Genomic DNA, 24,174 nt, shown 5'->3' on the forward strand with positions numbered 1-24,174 from the left:
GAGCTCCCTGGTGACTGGAAACTCCCCTCCAGCTTCTCCCTTGGTGCTGACACTCCTCTTCAAGCCTAGAACAGCCCTCCTGCCCGTCCCTCAGTAGATGAGTTGCATAAGGTGGCAAAAAAGGAAGTGGCCAGGGGTCAGACCGCGGGTCTGCCCGCTTCTGCCCCTTCCCGCTGAACGCGCATGCGCCTCGTGGAGAACATCAGTCCGTGCTCCCTGCCGGCATCAGGGGGTGGGTACCTGGGCTGAGACGGAAGGGGGTCTCTGTGGGGTGGGGTGAGGGTTGCAGCCTGCGAGGACCCCGGGAACGACGACGTTGGCTCGGATCTGGGCTCCCGGCACGAATGCTAGGTACACTTGGCCTTGCGAGAGGGCAGAGGTCTGTGCGTTCCATTCCCAGCCTGCCTCGGGGGCACTTGGCTTCTACTGCCGAGGGAAGACGGCGACCCGGGACACGGGGCGGCCTCCCTGTGTCCTCCGGTCTCCGCCGGCAGGATCTGCCCCTGCAGTCGGTTGACATGCCGACTAGAAAAAGCCTGGTCCTTGTGGACCTCTTCCTTTCTCTGCTCCTTGTAGAATCTTTTAAGTTAAATCTCCCTGAAAAGAAAAATATTCCATGTGTCTGTTTCAAGGAGACTGGAGTCTTGGGTGCAGAGCAGAAGATTTGTGTTTGGCCAAGTTCAAGGTGTTCAGTGACGGCCTCTTTGACTTTTCAGCTTTGGAGCCGGGCATGAGGCTGAACCGGAGCAGGGAGCTGTGGGGAGCGGGAGCCCCGCGACCGTGACCGGCACCTGGTTCTCACCTGGGTCCTCGTGGTCGAGCCGAGGTGGCTGCCAAACCAGCGGAGCCGGAGCGAGCCCCTGACAGGTAAGGTCTGTTCGGTCTTTACCCAGAGGTGGGATTCTCTCTTGGGAGAAGCGTCTGGTAAACATTGATTGAGCTGAGATCAGTAAGTGAGGGTCGCTGTAGGCAGGGGCCTGACGACGGATGCTCTCTTCCCGTGTTTCTGCACCTGTCTCTCTGTGTCCCCTTGCCTCCCCTCTGCTCCCTGCGCTGAGCTGGGTGACTTGAGAGATCTCGCCGGGCCTCCCTGGGCTCTGCAGACCACCCTCCACGCCTGCTGTGCCTCTCCCTCGCCTGCCCCCCTTTGGTGTTCTGCCAAGAAGCTGTTGTGTTTGGCGACGGGCCAGGACAGAATGGGGGGCGGCTCCTGCCTCAGGCTTTGTTTTCCGATAGAGCTTGGAGCTTGTGCGGGGTGCATCCCACCTTAGCGCTGGTAGTTGGGTGGCCGTAAATAATGAGCCTCTGGGGCAGGTGCTACACCTGGACCTTCCCTTCTGTCCCGGTCGGCTGGGGTGTGGGGTTCTTACCATGCTGTCCATGGGGCTGCGACGCTAGTTGGAGAACTGAGGCCGGAACAGTCTTCCAGCAAACGGGCCTGCTACAGCCTTTGGTCCCAGGGAGGATGGTGGGTGCTGGAGAGTGTATCAGTCAGCTCAGGCTGCCATAACAAATACCCCGGGCAGGACAGCTTGAACAGCACATGTGCGTTTGGTCACAGCTCTGGAGGCCAGAAGTCTGAGAGTCTTAGGAAGCCTCCGTCTCTGGCGTGTAGATGAACGTCTTCTCCTCGGTGCCAGCATGGTCTTCCTCCCGTGTGCCTCTGTGTTCTGCTTTCTTTTTCTTCTAAGGACATGAGTCCTCTTGGATTGAGGCCTACCCAAGACCCTGAATTATCTTAATCACCTCTTTAAATTTTTTTTATAACATTCATTCAGTTTTGAGAGACAGAGTGTGAGTGGTGGGGGAGGGGCAGAGAGGGAGACACAGAATCAGAAGCAGGCTCCAGGCTCCGAGCTGTCAGCACAGAGCCCAACACGGAGCTCGAACCCATGAGCCCTGAGATCATGAAGTGAGCTGAAGTCAGATGCTTAACCGACTGAGTCACCCCGGTGCCCCCTTAAGCACCTCTTTTAAAGACCCTATCTCCAGATATGGCACATTCTGGGGTCAGTGTTCCAGCGGCACATTCTGGGGTCAGTGTTTCAGCGTGGGAATGTTTGAGGTCAGCCCCTAACAGACAGGACCCTGGGCTGAGGAAGTCGGGTCCAGATTTCTCGGGGACAGAGGTGCTGGCCTTTCTCTCCCCATTTCCTACACTCACGTCCCTTCTCCTGTTCCGTGTTACCGCCTGTCATGACCCTGGACTCCCTTGGGTTTTCCTTGCCTGTCTATAGTGCAGAACAGGAGGGTTCTAATCCCTTCATTAATCGGGTTTATTCAGCAGATCCTTCCCGAGCATCAGCCTCACGTTAGATGCTGAGTAACATTTTAGAATCCTGTTCAGGTTCAAAAGGTGCATGCGTGGACATTTCGTGTTTGTTTCTCTCTGGATAGCGAACACGAAAGTTGATTTTTTTTTTTCTGGGGTGTGATCCCTCCCTGCCCTCCTCCAGGCAGTGAGCCCTCATGGAGACCATGTTCCCCACACGGAGTCGGGCTTAGCTCTGGCCTCCCTGCTCCTGCCCCCATCCCACCGAGCAAGGCTTGCTTCCCATGAACCGCGACATCAGACTTTTACCCCAGTCCTGGAGGAACACCACCACTGGTACAGATTGGTTTCTGTAAACCAGAGGGAGATGAAGAAAAGGGGCAGAAGCGTCCTATCCGGCTCTTCCCAGAGGCTGCAGAAATCAGCGTGGGGAACGAAATGATGGGAGAAGTAACCTCATCGTGGCCCCCATCCCATCCATGTCCCACACCCAGGGCACAGGTGTTTTGTCTTGCCTCTGTTTTCACCTTCCTCGGTGAGCACTTCGTGCCGGAAGCTCCGGCAGGCGTGGTACGGAAGGAAGGTACCTGGTGTCGTGGGTCGGGCTGATGCTCCCACGTGGCCGTGGGTATCCTTCGTGGCCCCTGTGCTCCCTCCCGCTGACCGGCTCCTTCATCCGTGCCTCGGGGTTGTTACGCGTCGTGCCGAGACTCCTTGAGGGTTGGGACTGGTTTTGTCCCTGGCAAGCTGATTGCATCGTGGAAGGAACACCCCTGGAAAAAGGCCCAAGGCGTCCCTGATCATGCTTGTCCCCACTTCTTTGATTGTCTGCTCAGCTTCCACCCCGCGTCCCGGTCTTACCTGTTACCATCAAAGCCGCCAGCCTCTGGATTCCGACAGCCCCATCAGGGACGTCTTGGCGTGGGCACGCAATGAAACGAAGCCTCGTTTCACAGTTCATCCTCCTGTCTGGGGCCTGAAATCTAGTTATCCGTGGCAGCTTAAGCGTGGGGGTCTGCTGACGTGGAAGGCACCATGTGGGGCGTGTCACGTCTACCCTCCGGGACTGGGCAGCTGGGTCTGGGGCTGTCCGTCCCCTGTTTGGATGAGTTTGCATGCCCAGCGAGGTCACTAGGTGTAGGGACTAAATGGTGGGTCCCCGAAGTTTGGTCCAGGGACGGCATGTCCAAAAACACTGTAGCCACAAAACCCTTTCTTGACCCGAACGCTGATGTGGTGACTTCTCGTGTGGCATGTGTGGGACCCATTGGGTGCTTGGGGGGCCTGGAGCCCACTGGTTCTGGGGGATGGCTGGGCAGTGGACACAGGTGCCTTTGTGGTCACTGATAGTTCTCGCTATGGGCTTGTCCAGGGATGAGTCCAAGGTAGAAAGTCTTAGATTTTGTTTTTTGTATTTTTTAAAAATGCTTTATTTATTTGGGGGGAGAAGAGCACGGGTGCAAGTGGGGGAGGGGCAGAGAGAGAGAGAGAATCCCAAGCAGGCTCCGCCCTGTCAGCGTAGAACCAGATGAGGGGCTCAAACTCAGGAACGGTGAGATCATGACCTGAGCCGAAATCAAGAGTTGGACGTTTAACCGACTAAACCACCTGTGTGCCCTGAAGGTCTTAGATTTTTTAAAAACCAGTTTGTATTCTCTGTGGCCTCACACTGCACCCTTAGTCCTGGCCAGACGAGTCTAAAATGCGCTTTCACGGGACACGGAGGGAGCCGGGGGGCGTGCAGGTGTGTGGGCTGCAGGCACAGGCCATTCCGCTGGGTGGTCTAGTGTGTGCATCTTCTCCAAGGCGGTGGTGACCCCACCGGGGACGGGGTGCGGCTCCTTCCATCCTCCATGATCCCCTGCGTTAAAGAGAACTAATTTGGCCCCACGTTAGTCTCCACTAACTTGAACATGACCTATGACGTATTAGATAAAGCATTACATTGGTTCTCATTTTCCTGACCTTTTTCTAGTCATTGATTAGTTCCAGAGAGCACAGTTTGGACTAGCTAACTGTCCCAGGTGGGGCACTGGGGTCTGCAGGCTGGCCACGACCCTGCACACATGGAACATTCTGGTAGCAAGAGGTTCCCTTTAGAACTCATTTCTCAGGGGCACCTGGGTGGCTCAGTCGGTTAAGCGTCCGACATCGGCTCAGGTCATGATCTCGTGCGCGGGTCATGAGTTCGAGCCCTGCGTTGGGCTCTGTGCCGACAGCTCAGAGCTTGGAGCCTGCTTCAGATTCTGTGTCTCCCCCTCTTTCTACCCCTCCCCCTGCTTACACTCTGTCTCTCGCTCTCTCTCAAAAACAAATATTAAGAATAAAATGAGCTCACTTCTCTTTGATCTGTGAGTCGGAGCCCCGTCCCCTGGGGGTTCAGGAAGATGCCGTAACATGAAATAAGAGGGTCTGAGAGGGACCCAGTTAGTGGCTAACAGGGAAATTAATAAATCATAGGCTTTGGTTTGCAGGGTGGCTCTGACCGGGGCTCTGGATTTGGGTGGAGCCAGCATGGGAATCCTGATCCTGGAGGGGCGGGGTCGAAGGCTGTCAGTGAGGGTGGGGGGGGATGATTTGGGCATTAGGGCCGCCCTCCCTTCTACCTTCACAGTCGATGCATCTCAAGAGCACTGTTTATTTTGGGGTCTTAGGGGGAGGGAGGGAAAGATACAGATGGTCTTACCTGCCCGACTTCTTTTTTGTTGTTTTAATTGTTTTTAAAGTTTATTTATTTATTTTGAGAGAGAGAGAGAGAGAGAGAGAGAGAGAGAAACAGAGCACATGAGCCGGGCAGAGGCCTAGACGGAGAGAGAGAGAATCCTAATCAGGCTGTGCGCTGTCAGCCTGGAGCCCGACTCGGGGCTCGATCCCACGAACCGCAAGATCATGACCTGAGCCAAAATCAAGAGTCGGACGCTTAACCGACTGAGCCCCTCCAGGCACCCCTTACTGTCCTAGTCTTGGTCCCACGGAGGCCTCTGAGCTTAGCCATCCTCTGACTCCAGGTTTTAGTTGCTTGTTTTGTTCTCGCAGTCGACTTGGGTCAGAGCGTTGCACCCCCAGACCCTGTGTCGGCTGCATCGCACCCTCTGCGGGGCCTCGCCTCCAGAGCGTGCTCTCTCCCGACAGCAGAGGTGGGCCTGCGCCCAGTGGTGCGGGCCCCCGACCCCTCAACATACAGCAGGAGGGTGCCCCTCTGGGCCTTGGAGCCTTGGGATGGGGGGGAGTGGTGGTGGTAGTTACTGCTGCGGCAGGTGTAACCTGTGTAGCAGGACAGGAGGTGGAAGCCATTTCTCTGCCCGGCTGTGCTGACCAGTCACACCTCCCCGTTTACAGTATAATTTAAACCCACACCTCCTAAGAATCTAACTGTAAATGGAGTGACTTCTGTCTTCTTCTTTTCAAGAGCAGAGAGTCCCAGTTGTGCCACAGCTTGAGGCCAGCCAGCCAGGAAGGGAGTTTGTTTTTTGTTTTTGTTTTTTTTTTGTTTTTTGTTTTTTGTTTATTTTGAGAGAGGGGTGGGGGGCAGAGAGAGAGAGAGGGAGACAGAATCCCAAGCAGGGTCCGGGTTGTCAGCGAAGAGTCTTGACACGGGGCTCGAACTCACGAACCATGAGATCATGACCTGAGCCGAAACCAAGAGTCAGATGCTTAACCGACTGAGCCTCCAGGCACCCCCACAAAGACAGACCTGGAAGGAACTGGCGTGCACCTCGGCGTGTGTCCTCCTCTCCGGACTCCTGTCACCTCCTGAGTTTTCTAATGGTGCCTGCTTCTCTTTTTCCGCTCTCCCGTTGGTCCCCCGTTGACTGTTGTTTCTGCCATGTGCTCCCCACTGAAAGCATCCTCACAGCCTCTTGGCAGACTTCTGTGTCCTCCCGTGGGGTGCCCATATTGTTTTATTTCTGCCTCGTTTGGGGTGCTTGACCCAGCGTGCCCTGATGCTGGGGTTGCACGAACCTTCTCTCCTCCTTGTGCTGAGAAGCCAGGATCCTGTGGGGCATCCCCCCCGTCAGCTGGTGCATCTGATAAATATCTGATTGAGCTGTTTGCACTGTTGGGTCCAGATACGTTGGGGTCTTGGCACGTTATTCCCCGAGGGTGGAAGGAATCTAAAACTCACTAACATTGAAGGAAGCAAAATAATCTGTTTGCACCCGGCTTGTAAGTCCCTTAGAGATGCAGGTCTCTAGCTCTCATTTGTTTCAAGAATGTGTGCAATTGTCACGGAGGCATTTGTAGGACGGTCACACGGACACTCTTGCCCATTCCAGCCGGAGTCCTCACCGTGCTGGCATCTGTGGTCATCTCGTTCCAGGGCACCATTGACCTTGTTCTGGGAGTGACAGGTGATTTTCAGTTGTGCTCTGGACATCTCGGGTTTATGCTGTGAGAGTCGGGGGTCCCGTTGTAATCTCCTTAGCAGGTGGTTTCCCTGGTGGGGCGTCGCCGCAGGACTGCATGGGGCCGGGGGGGACTCATGCCAGCTGGGTCCGGGCAACACCGCCCGAGCTCGGCTCCTTGTCACACCTTCCCGGAGCACAGGCTCCTTGTGGCCACGTGCAGGGGAGGCTCAGCTCTCCTGCACCCCCTCGGGGGTGTGGAGGGTGCACATGCACGGCTTCATCACCTGTCGGGGCTCACTCAGCTCCCACTGGACGCTGCTGACACGGAAGGTGACGGTGAGGAGAAGAAACGCCAGCTAAGCCCACCTCTCCCTTGTTACCTTCACGATGCCAAGAGGGATTGGAGGCCTTTGCATCATGTTAAAATGTGCTGTATCGACTAGTTTCTGAGAACTTTGGGTATTTGAGTACTTAAGTGTAAGCTAATAGGCATTTAAAAATTTAAAAACAAATTTTTTTTAATGTTTATTTACTTTTGAGAGAGAGAGAGAGAGAGAGAGACCGAGTGCGCACAGGGGAGGGACAGAGAGAGAGGAGGCACAATCCGAAGCAGGCTCCAGGCTCTGAGCTGTCAGCACAGAGCCCAATGTGGGGCTCGAACTCAGAAATCGTGAGATCATCGCCTGAGCTGAAGTCAGACGGTTAACTAACTGAACCACTCAGGCATTCTCCCCCCCGCCCCCCGCAAAAAAATTTTTTTAATGTTTATTTATTGAGAGAGAGAGAGAGAGAGAGAGAGAGAGAGACAGAGTCCCAAGCTGCCAGCACAGAGCCTGATGCAGGGCTCAATCTCAGGATCCGTGAGATCATGACCTGAGCCAAAATCAATAGTCGATGCTTCACTGAGCCACACAGGCGCCCCAAAGGTAACAGGCATTATTCCTGGAAGCTCAGTGTTTTTTGAGCAGTGACAGCATCATAATCAATTTGGACAATTGCAGGGGAAGAGTGTTTAACGCAGTGTTGAAGGTAAGCCTCAGGGACCTCAACCAGGCTTTTGCTGTTCCACTACGGCAGGCGTAGAATGCTTGCTTTACTGCACGTGCACTTCCTTCTAGGCTTGTGGGAAAGTATGTTCCTCCTTCCATCCCCCTCTCTGGATGTGATCTCCTCCTGCCAAGGGCTCAGGCGTCTGTCTTGGGATGTTGCCGTGAGTCTACCGGTCGCATGCGTCTTGGGCTGGGAGAGAGCAGGTGTACGACTGGTCGGGAGGACAGTGTCCAAGGCAAGTCGATGTGGATAAAGTGCCAAGGGCGCTGTCTCTGTCTTAAGATTGGGAGCCCCAGGCACATGGGTGGCACCTAGTTAATTCTTGCTTGGTCTGTAGCGTCAGGGGCAAACCATTGGGGGGGGATGCTGTCAGCCTATCTTTATCTTATTTATTTTACTCATGTTTACAATGGTGAAAGATGATTCCTGGACTTAACTTTCTTCTCAGACAGCCCAGACTGGTCTGGAAGGGCCTATCCTTTCAGTCACCAGTGAGTTATCTTGGGATATGGGGGTCAGCCTAGGCTGAAGATAGGGCCTGGGTGACTCATCGTCTAAGGTGGCTAATGTCTTTCCTGTCCTTTTAAAGTGGTCAGCGTCATTAGCCTGGAACTCATATATCTTTGTGACATAAAAACATAACTCTTCTGGAATTGGCATTGGACGTGGCTGAACTTCGCGGACACAGGGGACTAGTGGTAGGAAGCTAGGTTTTATAATTACTGTAGGTTTCTGCCGCTCTTGGGTATTTAGAATCATGGCTTGTATACTTTGGCACTTCTAAATGTGTCAGCCCAAGGGTGACTCTTACCAGGCTCCACATGTTTGCAGTCATGGAAGCTTCTATTGAACAGGATTGCCCCGAGATGGACGCATGGATGGACAATGACAAGGAGACTTCCTGTGTGCACCTGCTGTGGTTAAGAGAAAAAATGGAGACCTTCACGTGTGCACCTGCTGCGGTGGAAAAGAGAAAACGGAGATCTGCCTGTGTGCACCTGCTGTGGTAGAAAAGAGGAAACCGAGACTTTCACGTGTGCACCTGCTGTACTAGAAAGAGAAAAGGAAGACCTTCACGTGTGCACCTGCTGCAGTAGAAAAGAGAAAATGGAGACCTTCCTGTGCACACCTGCTGTAGAGAAAGAGAAAAGGGGGACCTTCATGTGTGCACCTGCTACAGTAGAAAAGAGAAAAGAAGCAATGAGGAAATCTCTTTCTTGCTCTTCAGTCCTTGTCCAGAGGTGGTAGCTCATCAGCTTTCCAAGTGGCTTCACACGGGAACGCTAAGAGCAGCACGGATCACGCCGCTGCCTGTGGCCATCTTAGAAGTTGTGCAGAGGACTCTGTGCCTTGGCGTGTGCCAGGGGGACTCGGTTCCTGAGGTAGCAGAGGGAGCCCCATTCAGGCTGCTTCCCCGTGGGGATCCCTGTGGCAGCTCCTATGTGTGATCTGTGGCTCAGACATTCCAACTGTCAAGAAATACACGTTCCCTGTTTCTTTCCGGGAGTAGGGGCAGCCTGGGGATGCTATTGCTGACGGAGTGGCTGGGCCAGCAGGCTGCTGCAGAATGTTCTGGGTCGAAGGGGGGTTCATTTTTTCTGAGTTCACAGTCTCAATGAAAGGAAGATGGAAGGATGCAGTAACGCGCGATGGGATTTACGATAACAAGTACCCGCTGGTCGAATGCTCGATCTAAACATCCCCTGCCTTCAGAAGCAGCAGACCTGGGTCCTGAAGCTGGGCTGGGGGACGGAGAGAGGAGGGTGGCATTCTGGACATGCCCCTCTTTGTCCTGTCAGGGCTTCTTTTGACGAATCGCTTTGGAAAAGCAAGCTGATATCTGAGGGTCCAGAGGGAGTGTGATGGATGTGGGGGCTCCACCCAGAGATTATCGCTTTCTTAGTTATTGTGACCAATGTTATTAGTTATTATTAGTTATCGTCAGGGCCAATGGGGGAACATGTTTCAAAAATGACAGATCCTGCCAATTGCAAACTTCGGAAGAAAAACTCTTGGTGGTTTGTTATTTTTTGTTCAGTGTATTTATTTATTTTGAGTGGGGGTGGGGGGGAGAGAGAGGGGCAGAGCGAGAGGGAGAGAGAGAGAGAGTCCCAAGCATGTTGACAGCATAGAGCCTGAAGCAGGGCTCAAACTCATGAAACCCTGAGGGCATGACTTTGAGACAAAATCAAGAGCCGGAAGTTCAACCAAGCCACCCAGGTGCCCCTTCGTGGTTCGTGGTTCGTTATTGTGACTCCCATAGTGTAGGACTACTGTGGCCAGAATAGATACAAATCTATTTTTTTTGAAAACAGAACAATTAAAAAAATTTTTTTTAATGTTTTTTTCTGAGATAGCCAGAGCATGAGTGGGGGAGGGGCAGAGAGAGAGGGAGACACAGCATCCGAAGCAGGCTCCAGGCCTGAGCTGTCGGCACAGAGCCCGACGCGGGGCTCCAACTCCCAAACCGTGAGATCATGACCTGAGCTGAAGTCGGACGCTCCACCGACTGAGCCATCCAGGCGCCCCTTAAACAGAACAATTTTAAAATTCCATTTTACTATTAGACGTTAAGGAATTTTCTAATAAAAATCCAAGTTGCATGGGAAAAAGATTAATGCGTTTGTAAACCTCTAGAACTGTGCCGTTTGAAGAATTTTTAGTGTCCTCTAGGTTGTAGAGATCCATTTTGACCCTTTATTTAGGTGAGAAAAGCAGAGTTTCTAAAAAATATGTATTTTCATTTAGCACATCTTCCTGAAGTAGGAGTCAGGACTTGCCATGATGGTTGCGAAAGAAATGGCCTCAGTAGCTTTTTCCTTTTTGGGGGGTGGGTCCCGCCCTGTCCATGAGACCAGAGCTGTTTTCCCTCAAAATCTATGTGGCCAGAACGGATAAGGTTATGTTTTTACCTGGACCGGCCTCCATCCCCAGAGGACTCTGGTCCTGAGGCCCCAGTCCCGGCCACAACCTCAGTACACCTGTTGCCTAAACCTTGGGCTGTGGGCTCCTCATTTGCACACGGCCTCACGTGCTGGCTGGAAGGAGGGGGAGGAAGAGGAAAACTCAAGTCGATGCCCAGCAAGTGTCCAGCAATGGGCTCCTTCCCGTGGTCCCACCCTGAGTGTTTTTTGCTGCTTCTCCTGGCCTGGCTTTGGGGCTCCATCCTGCGTTGCTGAAGTATCTCGTGTCCCCTACATCTGTGCTTCCTCCCACCTCCTCGCTCCACAGCTCCCCAGTTCCCACCACTGGCCCAAACTCGGCCCCCGCCATGGAGCCTCCCCTTCCTGGTGTGGCCTCGTTAATGTCAGTCTGTACCACATGTGGCCCCCAAGCAGTGATTTACAGTAGCGAGGTGCCTGCCCTCCCGCCTGGCCCCAGAGGCAGGCGTGTCCCCACTTGCCGTCAGGGCCCTGCTGAGGGGCAGCGGGTTTCCAGGTGGGCCGTGTGGGTTTGTACGGCGCCCCCCTCCTCGCCCCATGGGTAACACGTGTCCACCTGCAGAGATAGGAGACACCCATCCTCCTGTGAGGTGTGTTCCTGCATTTAACGCATCTCGTCCAGGCCAAACCCTTAAGAAGATACATTATCTTACAGTAAAACCTTGGTTTTTGAGAGCATAATTCATTCCAGAAACACGCTTGTCATCCAAAGCGCTCGTATCTCAAAGCGCACTTCAAGGACCTGTAGCTCAGTTGTGATCACGTGACGTTCGGCGTCCCGTACGACTCGTATCGCAAGACATCACTTGTTTATCAAGTTAAAATTTGCTAGAAACGTTTGCTCGTCTTGCGGAACCCTCGCAGGACAAGCTCCTCGCAATCCAAGATTTTATGGTATGATCCTCAGGGCTCGACTGTATCTACACTGGGGGGATTTTTAACTGGGGTAAATACAAGCTTTCCCTTAGAGGAGCGAGAAGCTGTGTACGAGGGCAGCGGATAACGGATTGGTGGCGTGGACAGAAGAACCGCGAGGGAAGAGGGGTCAGGGGTCAGGAGCACCTGAGCCAACAGCGGTCATGACCTCCCCCCGTGTCAGGCAGCCGCATCTCACTCCCACCTGGCGGGTGAGGAGGGACCCTGCGACCGTCTGTGGGCCACGGGATAGTGGGCGTGGGGCCTGAACCCGGCCTTGGCTCCACTCTGGCCTGGCTCTTAATCCTGACGAGGACACAACAATCAGAACCGACGGCCGGAGCCTGTTCTGACCTTCCTTTCATGTTCACAGGAGCGGGAAGGACCTCCTGGTAAAATAGGCGGGATTTACGTGCCGCCAAATGGTTTTCTTTTCCTCCAGTTCAACTTTGCGGCTTCCCGTAGTGACGCAGCGTGTAGCCAGATGAAGCACCTTCCAGACGTGGTTCGACCTGCTCTGTGGCCCGTTCTTCTTCTCGCCTCTCTCTCCTCCCCGTCCGCCCCCGGTGCCCTCTTCCCTCCCCTGTGTCTCTGCCTGTCAGAGTCTGGAGGGGATCCAGCAGCTGTTTTGAGGACCAGGGTCCCTGGCAGCGTGGGATCCGAGGGCAGAGCAGTGCAGGCGGGGGCTTGATTTTAAGAGGACCACCCCGGCTTCTCTGCCGGGAGGTCTGCAGTCGAGCGGCTGGGTACGGGGACCGAGCGCTCGGACCACACTTGGTCGGGGGTGGCAGTTAGGGTCTGCCTCCGGGGGGCAGCAGGCGTGTGGAAGAGAGAGCGGGCTGGGCTCACAGATGATGCAGTGTCTCTGCCCGAGCCAGTGGGCGGAGGGCGTTTGCGTGTGCTGATTGGGAGAAGCAGTGGGGGCCTTTGAGGGTGGACACTTGGGTTAGAGAGGCCGGGGGGTGGGGGCAGACAGCCAAGCGGCAGCGGGCAGGAGTCGGGTGTGTGCTTGGTGGGAGTCGGGGGCCGGGTCCTGGAAAAGACACAAGGTGATAGTTACAGGGACAGAAAGAAAGGAGCATCACGCCGGAGGGAGGGGGTCTGAGAACTGGGTGACGCCCCCCAGTATTTAGAGGTCTCAGTGTCAGGGGGTCACTGCTGTGGAGACCAAGCAGGAGCACGCGAGCAAGGTGTGGTGTCCTGGCATCCTGGGAGGTGTTCATGGGCCCTGAGTCCAACGGGTGGCCATTCCGGGTGCCGGAGGCCTGCAGCCTGGATCCTGGATGAATGCGGGTTCAGGAGTGCGGGGACAGGGCCGGCCGGGTGGATTCGGGGAGCGGAGAGAACAGGTAGTCGTAGAAGACGTGATGCGTTGTGAGTATTTTCCCGTATAATTTCGTAGCCGCGTTGGAGTGGAATCGAATTAGAAACCCACGCACCTCACGTGACACACGCACACGGACGTGGTGTTCATGGACTTACACACATTGGCATCCTTGTGATGGATGGACACGTAGAGCGTTCAGATCGTTTCCGGCTTCGCTGGAAAAAAGACGTACCCTTGTGTCCAGCTAACGTAGGTTCGGATCAGTAAGAAGGTTGGAGGGCGGAGATCCTTGGGGCTGGGGGTAACTTGTGCCTTATTTCCCCGCCTTGCCCTCTGCCCGGATATTGCCTGTCACCTGGACGGTTCTTTAAGGTATGGGTGCTAGTTAGGTGGGCTGCGGTGGGGGGGGCTGGGGCCAGGAGTTTGAAAGAATGACTTGTGACAGAGCAGCGTTGAGAACCACACTTCTGTTGGGATGGCCGAGGGGTACTGAGGATGGGCGGGGGAGGCAGAGGGCAGGGCCCGGGACAAGCTCTTGCTGGCAGGTGGGTTCAGTGGGCATGTGGGGTGCTTGGTAGGCAGCAGAGAGGCAGGGACCGTGTGGCAGTGGGACAAGGGGAGGGAAGGGACAGACGTTGTGCAGGCGGACTGAGTGGCTGTGGGGCGGGAGACTCACCCTGTTAAGCCCGGTGTCGGGGGCAGATGTTGTGGGACGGGCACTCAGGTTTGGGCGCATTGGGACCTGTGTGGCGGGGGTGTCTCTGGGCCGTGGGGTTTGCAGACGGAGCTCAGGGCAGTGGGTTTGGAATCTGTCTCATCGAGGTTTGCAGACAGACAGCAAAGCTGCAGGAGGAGCGATGGACAGAAACCTTCCCCGCCCCCTGTTCTTCCTAGTGCAAGAAATAGTCATGGTAGGGAGGACGGAGCCCCTGGGGACACCAAGGTAGATGAGCTGGGGTGCAGGGATCGCAGGGTGATGGGGGCCTGGGCCCAGGGAAGCTGGTGGGGAGGGCCTGCAGTCCTCGGAATATGAGAAAAGACGTTGACTTCACTATGTGACTTTTCGCCTCCCTAGAGGGATCTGGTGTCTTTCCGTTGGTGGTGAGTTACTCAGGTCGTGCCAGAGGACAGAATGTTGCGATTATTCATTGGGAGGGTCTTTATGTTTCCTTTTTTTTTTTTAAAGTTTATTTTTACTTATTTATTTTGAGAGAGAGCATGAGCAGGGGAGGAGCAGAGAGAGAGAGAGAGAGAGAGAGAGAGAGACAGACAGAGAGAGAATGAATCCCAAGCAGGCTCTGCGCCATCAGCACAGAGCCCGACGCGGGGCTCGAACTCAGGAACCGTGAGATCATGACCTGAGCCGAAGTCGGATGCTTAACCGACTGGACCCCCCAGGCGCCCCGGAAAGCAAGTTCTTTTTTTTTTTTTTTTTTTTTTTTAATTTTTTTTTAATGTTTATTTATTTTTGAGACAGAGAGAGACAGCGTGAATGGGGGAGGGTCAGAGGGAGGGAGACACAGAATCCGAAACAGCCTCCAGGCTCTGAGCTGTCAGCACAGAGCCCAACGTGGGGCTCGAACTCACGAACTGCAAGATTGTGACCTGAGCCGAAGTCGGACGCTCAACCGTCTGAGCCCCCCAAGGCGCCCTGGAAAGCAAGTTCTTTTAAAAGGACCCCAAGTTTAGGTTTATGTGTAAATAACCCCCATTTTAAATTTAAAACCAACGACAGTTTCTCCTCTCCCCCTGGTGTCTCCCTGGTCACACAAGGTCGGATGCCCTCCTCTGCAGGAGATCCTTCCTTTGCTCCGGCTCCCAGGCCTGCCGCCCGTGCCCGGTCCCACGAGCTTCCCTTGACCATGAGGTCCATCCAGGTTGTCCCTCATATCTGAGCACGCGTCCCTGTGAAGTGCGGACGGCCCCCTCACGGGTGTCAGGGTTGTCTGGGGCTCTGTGCAAATGTGGCTTCCCTCTCGCCATCTGCTCAGGGAGTGTCCCACCACTTCTGGGAAGGTGGTGCATGGCATTCTCACCGACCCACTCATTTCACGATCCGGAGAATCTGTTGTTTTCCGTGGTAATGCATTTCTGACGGAGGTCGGGAGGCCGCTGGGCCTGTGCATCGTCTCAGCTGTTCTCTGTGGCTCGTTTGTTTCTTGACTTTTCTAGCGATGCGTCTGAGTCCATGGGGTCAGTCATTACAGGAGCCTTCAGGAACTGGATTAGGAGCCCCATCCTGGACTCAGCACATGATTGCACGCCTGTGCGTTAACCACGGCGGAGGGAGGCCCGGCTCTCAGGCCTGGTGCCCACGGGCTGGGGCTGCTGGAAACAGAGGGTCAGTGTCCACCGTCGGCCTCTCCTGGCTCGCGTGGACCAGATCCCGTTCCTGGGCACTCCGCATCTGGTCTCTGGATTGGGGCAGAGAGGATCTCAGGGACTGACCACACAGTTGGCCGGCACGGGTGACCGGAGGCAAGCTGCTTCTGCTCGGGCTCCTGGACTGTCCGGTGGGGACAGAAGTAGTATCTCCACGTGGCTTGCTCAAGGATTCGAGCTTGTGTTCGGTCAGGAGGCTGAACAAAGCACTTGGGTGGAAGGCACTGTGGGCTCTTGAATAGAATATTCCAAACAAGTCTCTTACCAAAGGCTGAGAATATGAAGCCCAAGGTCCTTCTCCCACGTACGGTCGTGTCCAGACCTCGTTGCGGTGATGAGGCCATCTCTCCTGCCGGCCGTCAAGATGGGTCCTGGCCTGCCGCATCTCCCACTTTCACCCTTCGATCGGTGTTCTAGAGTAGGTTCTGTTTCCGTGGGAAAAAGGGGTAGATTCGTAAAAGGCAGAGAACGTACCAGCTACAGCTTCCAGCCTGGGATCTGGCCCTTAGGATTTGGGTGGAGCATTTTGAGGAACTGATGATATGGTTTACCCCCCAGCTTCCAGAAAGCGAACTGTGAGTCTTCAAGGCTTTATTGCAGTCTTTTCCCAATTCTGTTCCCCTTGCACATGTCATAAGAAAGGATTAACAATGTAAACCAAAGAGAGGAGGGTAGTGGTTCTCAGCTTTGGAAACACTGGGGAGCTTAAAACCATGCCTGCGTCCCTAGGATTTTATTTTTGCTGGTCTGGGGTGCAGCCCAGGCACCCGAGGTGCCCTGTGGTTGGGGCTTGGCCAGAGACACGGAGCCCCTTGGGACTCACTCCCAGTTTCTGATTCAGTGGGTCAGCGTCTGGGCTGCAGTATTGTGTGTGAGCAGGTGCCCAGGTGGTGCCTGGGGACCACAGTTTAACAACCACGGGACTGTGGGTGTGTACTTCTGGACTGACCTTTGTTACCTCCTCTGTCCCTTCCCATCACTGACCTCAGGACCTTGACCACTGCACTCCGTTTCACGCCTGTCAACCGCGGGAATGATACTAGGGTGAGTGTGTGTGTGTGCGTGTGTTTGTACACATACATAACTATCCCTGCCCAGCCCACTACGTGGTCTCAGGAAGCACTTGAGAAATCCTGTCTTTTTCTTTTTTCTTTTTTTCTTTGTCTTGACAAATGGAAATAATTGACAGTAAGAACATCTAAGTCCATGGCTTTCTTTATATGTTGGGGTGAAGGTGGGAGGAGTACGGGCTTCAGTCCTTTTTATCTCCAGAGTTTTCTACCCTAAGGATCTTTTTTTAAGATTGTTCTGATTTTTGGCGTACGTTTTAAATAAAAGTTCTAATTTCATTAAAGTCTCCAAATTTCTTTTTTCTAATTATTTTTAAATGTTTAGTTTTTGAGAGAGTGAGAGAGAGCACAAGCAGGGGAGGGGCACAGAGAAGGAGACACAGAATCCGAAGCAGGCTCCAGGCTCCGAGCTGTCAGCACAGAGCCCGACGTGGGGCTCGAACCCACGAACCGTGAGATCATGACCTGAGCTGAAGTCGGATGTTCAATCGGCTGAGCCACCCAGGCGCCCCGTCCAAATTTCTTTTTTTTTTTAAGTTTTTTAGTTTGTTTATTTTGAGAGGGAGAGAGAAAGAGAGCAGGGCAGAGGCAGAGAGAGAGGGGGGAAGAGAGACAATCCCAAGCAGGCTCCGTGCTGTCAGTGCAGAGCCTCTCTTGGGACTCGAGCTCACGAACCATGAGATCATGACCCCAGCCGAGATCAAGAGTTGGATGCTTTGGGGCGCCTGGGTGGCGCAGTCGGTTAAGCGTCCGACTTCAGCCAGGTCACGATCTCGCGGTCCGTGAGTTCGAGCCCCGCGTCAGGCTCTGGGCTGATGGCTCGGAGCCTGGAGCCTGTTTCCGATTCTGTGTCTCCCTCTCTCTCTGCCCCTCCCCCGTTCATGCTCTGTCTCTCTCTGTCCCAAAAATAAATTAAAAAAAAAAAAAAAAAAAAAGTTGAAAAAAAAAAATTTTAAAAAAGAGTTGGATGCTTAACCAACTGAGCCACCCAGGCGCCCCCCAAATTTTTTTCTTTATTAATGTCTATAAAATTACCACATGATTAAAAAAAAATACCGTATTCTTTTGCTTTTGTTCTGTGCATGGAGTTCTTGTTTTTCACGTAAAGTTCTTATCGAAGTATTATGTCCATTCATTTAAGATTCTAATATGTGGATGTTTTCTTGTTTGGAGGAGAAAGGCTGAGCACTGTTGTTCGTCACGAACATGCCCTCTGCTGTCCACAGTACATTAGCATGTCTTTCCTCCGCTCTGCACTTTGCTGGCCCTGTCCCCTCTCTTGTCACTTTGCGTCCTGTTCTTGCGTCTCTGCCCCTCCCTTCCTGGCCCTCTTCTCACAGTATTTCTGTTTCAGTGTGCCTTGAGTATGTTTCTTTTTTTTCACATTGGAATACTTTGGATGTTATTTTGAAACGAAGGGAATCAGGTTGTTGACACCCATCTTCTGAATAAATTGTGAATGCTACCTTCGTCACCTGGTTTCTGTTTTCCCTTTGATGTTTGAAGTATTCTTAGTTTCTTCTAATGCCTTTATTATGAGTTAGAATGTGAATATGCTGTTTTCAGCTCTGCAAGCGATGACTTTAATATATCCTGAATGTTGGCCTGGTAAAGAGCAGGGTCCCCGGCTTTTATGGGAGGTATCGCTTTCTTTTTAAAAAGTCCCGCAGTGATTTATTTATTTATTTGAGTTTATTCTTTTTTTTTTTTTTTTTAATTTTTTTTTGTCAACATTTTTTATTTTATTTTTGGGACAGAGAGAGACAGAGCATGAACGGGGGAGGGGCAGAGAGAGAGGGAGACACAGAATCGGAAACAGGCTCCAGGCTCCGAGCCATCAGCCCAGAGCCTGACGCGGGGCTCGAACTCACGGACCGCGAGATCGTGACCTGGCTGAAGTCGGACGCTTAACCGACTGCGCCACCCAGGCGCCCCTATTTGAGTTTATTCTTAAGAGCGACAGCACAGGCGGGTGAGGAGTTAGAGAGAGGGGGAGGGAGAGCGAGAATCCCAAGCAGGCTCCTTGCCAGCACAGAGCCCAGAGTGGGGCTCGAACCCACGAACCGTGACATCATGACCTGAGCCGAAATCAAGAGTCAGTCGCTTAACCGACTGAGCCACCCAGGCGCCCCCCTCCCCGCCCCGTGATTTATTTTAAGACTTGCAGCTTCTCTTTTTCAATTTTATTTTCATTTGTTTATTTACTTGCTTTTACTTCCAAATCAAATGTTCTTGTTTAGCCTGCCCGTCGGCAGTTACGCTGGTTGGTCTGGTTGGAGTCCCCCCGGGTGTGCTGTCCTCGGCAGAGCAGGGAACAAGACCAAGTTCTTGATCGAGAAGGCATTTAGTCGCTCTCTGACAAGTGCCGTAGGATTGGTGTCAGGTGACTGCTGTGGCCGCGGGGCAGGGCCGCAGGGCGACGAGCTGGCCCTGGGCTGTGCGGAGCGTCAGGAGCCGAGGGCGACCAGGCTGTCGCCTGAGTGTCCTGAGGAGGAGGCAGTGAGGAGAAAGTAGGAAACAGGCACGCCGGAGGGAACAAAGTAAGTGCCTTAAGGAGATGTCTCGGCTTCCCCAGCAGGGTGAAATGCACATGTTGGATTTCTGGTCAAGTGAAGATGGAGAGAGTCCCCCAGTGTGTGCTGTCCTCGGCGGAGCAGGGAAGCCACCCTGCAGGTGACTTCAGGGGTCTTGGAGGCGGCTGGTTCAGTTCTCTTAAGAGTAGGTCAGAGGAGGAGACGCGCTCGGGAGCTCAGGTGTTTGCCACGTCTGGGGCGGACCAGGAAGGCAGGGGAGGGGTGCGGGCAGGGGGAGGGGGCCGGTGGGCAGCAGGTGCGTGCCACAGAAGGCGGTGAGCTTTCAGGCGAGAGGCGCCACGTACACACTTGAACCTGAACCTGTCTTCACATCGTGGGTCGTATCCCATCGCCGCAGCTGACATCAAGGTCATGTGTGTTCAGTAAGGAAAACAGAGCAGAGGAGGAAATCAGAGCAGATCGCGTGGATCCTGAGCCCACACTGAGCACTCTGCCAGGTGATACGAGCCAGGTGTACATGAGATGCCGGGTCCCTCGCTGCGCCTGCCAGCATCGTGACATTTGTAGCATACGGGGTCCCCGCTATGGGAAGGGTTGACAGACACTTGAGATCGGCCACAAGCATAATTCCCAGTAGGTTGTGATGAGAAAGGCATAGGTCTGCCTGCCGGTCTCCAGAGATGCAGTGAGAAACTCAGAAAAAGCGGTTTTGGGTGCAACATTTAAAATCTTAGGATGGTCTCGTCATGATCATTTAGCAGAAGTTGCCCTCCAAATGGAAAAAAAAGAAACATGAAACAAAAAGAACAAAGGCATGTTCAGGTCCAGCTGCTGGACCCAGAAGTGTAAATATTGACGTTGTTGAGAAAAATGTTGACTCTAGCATCAGCAGACTTGGCTCTGCTTGAACTATTTTCCTGAACTGTCGTCTCATAAGGAAGAAAGTTCAGGCTTCGTGGTGAAGATTATTTAAACTTTTATCACAAGTTCAAAACCCCGTTAAAATGGATAGACTCCAATACATTATTTATAATGGGATTCTGGCAAAGGACAGACTCATAATTAAAAGGACACGTGGAATCCACACAGCGAGATGAACGTCGCAGTAAGCCTCTTTAATTGAAGGAAGACAGGACAGCAGTCACGGGTACAATTTCTTCGTCATTCTACAACGGGTAGAGAGAATGCTGTTTATTGTTACAGAAAGCTCTAGTAGCAACCGGCCTAGGAGGCTTTTCCTCAGTATCTGTACCAAGCACATCATTTTGAGAAGTCAGCTGATGATTTAAATGTGCGGTTCGTGAGGCGCCTCGGGGGCTCAGTGGATTAAGTGTCCGACTTCGGCTCAGGTCATGATCTCACCGTTCGTGGGTTCGAGCCCCATGTCAGGCTCTGTGCTGACAGCCTGGAGCCTGCTTGGGATTCTTTGTCTCCCTCTCTCTCTGCCCCTCCCCTGCTCATGCTCTGTCTCTCTCAAAAATAAATCAACGTAAAAAAAAAAATAAATGTGGAACTCTTTACAAAGTGGCACAGTGTGTCATCGAGCCTGTATTGTTGTAGGACGTTTAGAAGTGAAGTTTTTTGCTCAGGAGCAGGATGAGGGTTTCAGTCTCCACGAGAGCACAGATCACGACCGTGGTCTCAGTCTTTGTCAGATACGGGTGGCAAGATGGATTTTACCAAGGGCTTGCGGTGGGGGTTTCATTTCACCTGCCAGACAGCTGGGTGACGTAGAGTCACAGAGCAGAGAGGGCATTGCTGGTCAAGAGAGACCAAAACGGACAAGTCTTAACCAATTCCAAGTGGTAAAACTGGTGTGACCAGGAAGCATGTTGGAAATTAAAAAGAGAGGCGCCTGGCTGGCTCAGTCGGTTAAGCGTCCGACTTCGGCTCAGGTCATGATCTCGCGGTTTGTGAGTTCGAGCCCCGCGTCGGGCTCTGTGCTGACATCTCAGAGCCTAGAGCCTGCTTTGGATTCTGTGTCTCCCTCTCTTTCTGCCCCTCCCCCACTTATGCTCTGTCTCTCTCTCTCTCTCAAAGATAAACATGAAAAAAGATTTTTTAAAAAGTTTGTACAGAAGTGATATTTGCAAGCCTTGCTTTATCCATCTTCAAGTTTTAACATCCTAAGAAATTCTGCAGAATCTCATGCTTACATTTAAAAAAAAATTAGCAAAAGTTTTAAATTTTATTAAAGGAAGCTCATTGGACAGCCATCTTTTCTATGTTTCAAAAAAGCAGATAGGGGTACCTGGGTGGCACAATCATCCAACTCTTGATCTTGGCTCAGATCATGATATGACAGTTCGTGAGATCAAGCCCCACATTGGGCTCTGCACTGATGTTTTAGAGCCTGCTTAGGATTCTGTTTCTGCTCTCTCTCTCTCTCTCTCTCTCAATAAATAAATAAACTTAAAAAATAAAATAAAAAAGAGGATAAAACATATAAAACATAAATTTCCTATTTTAGCCCCTTCTAAGTGTGCAATTCAGTGGAATTACTTACATTCACAACGTTGTCTAACCACCATGGCTGTCTATTTCTAGAACTTTTTCATTATCACAGATAGAAACTCTGTACCCATTAACCCTCCCTTCTCCCGAGCCCCTGCTCACTTCTACATTTTGTTTGTAGACGGCCTCGTGGAAGCGAGATCCTACAACATTTGTCCTTTCCCGACTGACTTAGTTCACTTAGCATAACTTCTTCAAGGCTCATCCTGTTGTAGCGTGTGTCAAACCTGCATTCCTTTTCAAGGCTGAATAATATTCCGTCGTATGGATATGCTGCCTTTTGCTTATCCATTCATCTGTTGATAGACACGTGGGTTGTTTACACTCTTTCGCTATTGTAACAATGCTGCTTTGAACACGGGTGAACAAGTACTTGTTTGAGTCCTTGCTTTTGCTTCTTTTGGGGCTTATGCCTAAAAATAGAATTTCTGGATATACGTTAATTCTCCATTTGATTTTTTTGAAGAGTCGTTATACTGTTTTCCACAGAGGCTGCGCCGTTTTGTATTCTTACCAGCAGCAGAGAAGGGTTTCACTTTCTCCACATCCTCACCAATGCTTGTTTTCTGTGGTATCTCACCATGGTTTGATTTACATTTCCCTAATGACTAGTGATGTTGAGTGTCTTTTGATGAGTTCATTGGTCATTTTTATATCTTCCCTGGAGAAATGTCTAGTCAAGGCCATTTTTTAAATTGGTGGCCTGTTTTCTCACTGTTGAGTTGTAGGTGTTCTTTATATATGCTGGATATTAATCCCTTATCAAATAAATGATTTGCAACTATTTTGTCCTTTTTTATGGGTTTTTGCCATCTCTTGATCGTATCCTTGGTACAAATGTTTTTAATTTTGATGAAGTCTGATTTGTCTTTTCTTGTTGCTGATGCATTTGGTGTCCTAACTGGAAGTCTTTGACATCATGAAGACTTTTTCTTATGCTTTCTTGTAAGAGTTTTACAGTTTTAACTTCTAGGTTTAGGTCTTTGATCCATTTGAATAAATGTTCAGTGATAGTGTAAGATAGGAGTTCAACCTCATCCTTTTGCATGTGGATATCCAGTTTTTCCAAAACTGCTTGTTGAAGAGGCTGTCCTTTCCCCATTGAATGGCCCTGACACCTTTGTTGAAAATCAGCCTGCCATCATACGTGAGGGTTTATTTCTGTGGGCTCTGTTGTATTCCATTGGTCTGTCCATCTGCCCTTCAGCCATTTCACACTGTCTTTATCACCAAAGCTTTGTAGTCAGTTTTGGGGTTTTTTTGGTTGTTTTTTTTTTTTTTTAATTTTTTTTTTTTTAACGTTTATTTATTTTTGAGACAGAGAGAGACAAAGCATGAACGGGGGAGGGTCAGAGAGAGGGAGACACAGAATCTGAAACAGGCTCCAGGCTCTGAGCTGTCAGCACAGAGCCCGACGCGGGGCTGGAACTCACGGACCGCGAGATCATGACCTGAGCCGAAGTCGGCCGCTTAACCGACTGAGCCACCCAGGCGCCCCTGTAGTCAGTTTTGAAATCGGGAAATGTGAGTCCTCCAACCTTGTTCATCCTTTTCAAGATTTTTTTTTTTTTTTTTTTTTTTTGGCTGTTTGGGGTCCTTTGAGGGTCTATACGAATTTTAGAAAGGTTTTTATCGATTTCTGCAAAAAAAATGCCAGGGGAATTTGTGAGGGATGGCACTGACTCTGTAGTTTGCTTTGGGTATTGTCATCATCTTAAAACCGTTAAATATTCCCAGCTATGAACACAGGATGTTTTCCATGTTTATATTTCCTTTATAGTCTTAGAGCGATGTTTGTAATATTTAGTGCACAAGTGTTTTGCCTCATTAGGTAAATATATTCCTAGTTGTTATTCTTGATGCTGTTTCAAATGGATTTGTTTTCTTCATTTCTTTTTCAGATTTTTTTGTTGTTGGAGTATAGAAACATAACTAGTTTTAGTGTGTTATCTTACATTCTGTAACTTTGATGCATTTGTTAACTCTAATTATGTGTGCGTCTTAGTAATTTTTAGGGTTTTCTATGGATAAGATCGTGTCGTCTGTGAACAGAGATTGTATTAGTTCCTTTCCAATTTGGATGCCTTTATATTTCTTTTTCTTGCTGTATTGCTCTAGCTAGAACTTCCAATGCTATGTTGAGTAGAAGACGCAAAAACTGACCTCCTCACCTTGTTTCTGATCTTAAGGGAAAAGCTTTCTATCTTTCACCGTTAAATCCGATGAGAGCTCTGGGTTTGATACATTTTATTAGAGACTCGAATTACTCTGATATTCTTACTGTATCGAACTATAGTGTTCTTATCCCAAAGGGAGCTACTCAGCAGGACTTACGGGATGTCTGTTATTCTGACTGAGAAGGAATATCATTTGGTAAATGCTTTCAAAGGTCTTATTTAGGTGATAACATTGGCATGTGTATGTGATATTTCTGGCACTCCAACACCCATTAAATTTGAAGCTTCGGGGGAAAGTTACGTGTCTCCACGTGTTGAACATGTCCAAGAGTTCCGGAGGCAAACAAGGCTGGGCAGGGCAGCACGCACGGAGTGAGCTGGAAGGAATGTGGGGAGCAGTGGCAGAAGGGGGCGTGGGGCAACAGGGCAGCCATTAGCACAGGTGCCGAGAGGGTCCTTAAGGGGCCAGAAGGGTGTTAACCCCTCCCCAAGGCCCGTGGGGATGTGGGCGAAGGGGAGAAAAATAGCCTGCTCAGGGAAAGGAGGCTGCGGGCTAAAGAAAGTGGAGGGTGTGTTTGGAGAAGGGCCGGGGGCTGGGAGGTTGACCACGCAGAGTCATCAGACTCAGATGGGCACTGGGGA

The 24,174-nt window shown here is 51.6% G+C and overlaps 1 protein-coding gene across 7 annotated transcripts in view; it reads left to right on the forward strand.

The window, feature by feature from the left end:
• GRB10 (growth factor receptor bound protein 10) overlaps window positions 1–24,174 on the forward strand; it is a 183,395-nt gene that overhangs the window by 32,955 nt on the left and 126,266 nt on the right. For 6 of the 7 annotated variants that reach the window (XM_058725536.1, XM_058725535.1, XM_058725529.1 and 3 more), the window contains exon 2: window positions 717–867. The gene's annotated coding sequence lies outside the window, so the exon portion shown is untranslated. Of the gene's footprint in view, window positions 1–716; window positions 868–24,174 lie in introns of those variants that run through there. The other variant, XM_058725537.1, reaches the window with a different exon arrangement.

This window comes from Neofelis nebulosa, chromosome 4 (genome assembly GCF_028018385.1).
Source record: "Neofelis nebulosa isolate mNeoNeb1 chromosome 4, mNeoNeb1.pri, whole genome shotgun sequence".
Lineage (NCBI taxonomy): Eukaryota > Metazoa > Chordata > Mammalia > Carnivora > Felidae > Neofelis > Neofelis nebulosa.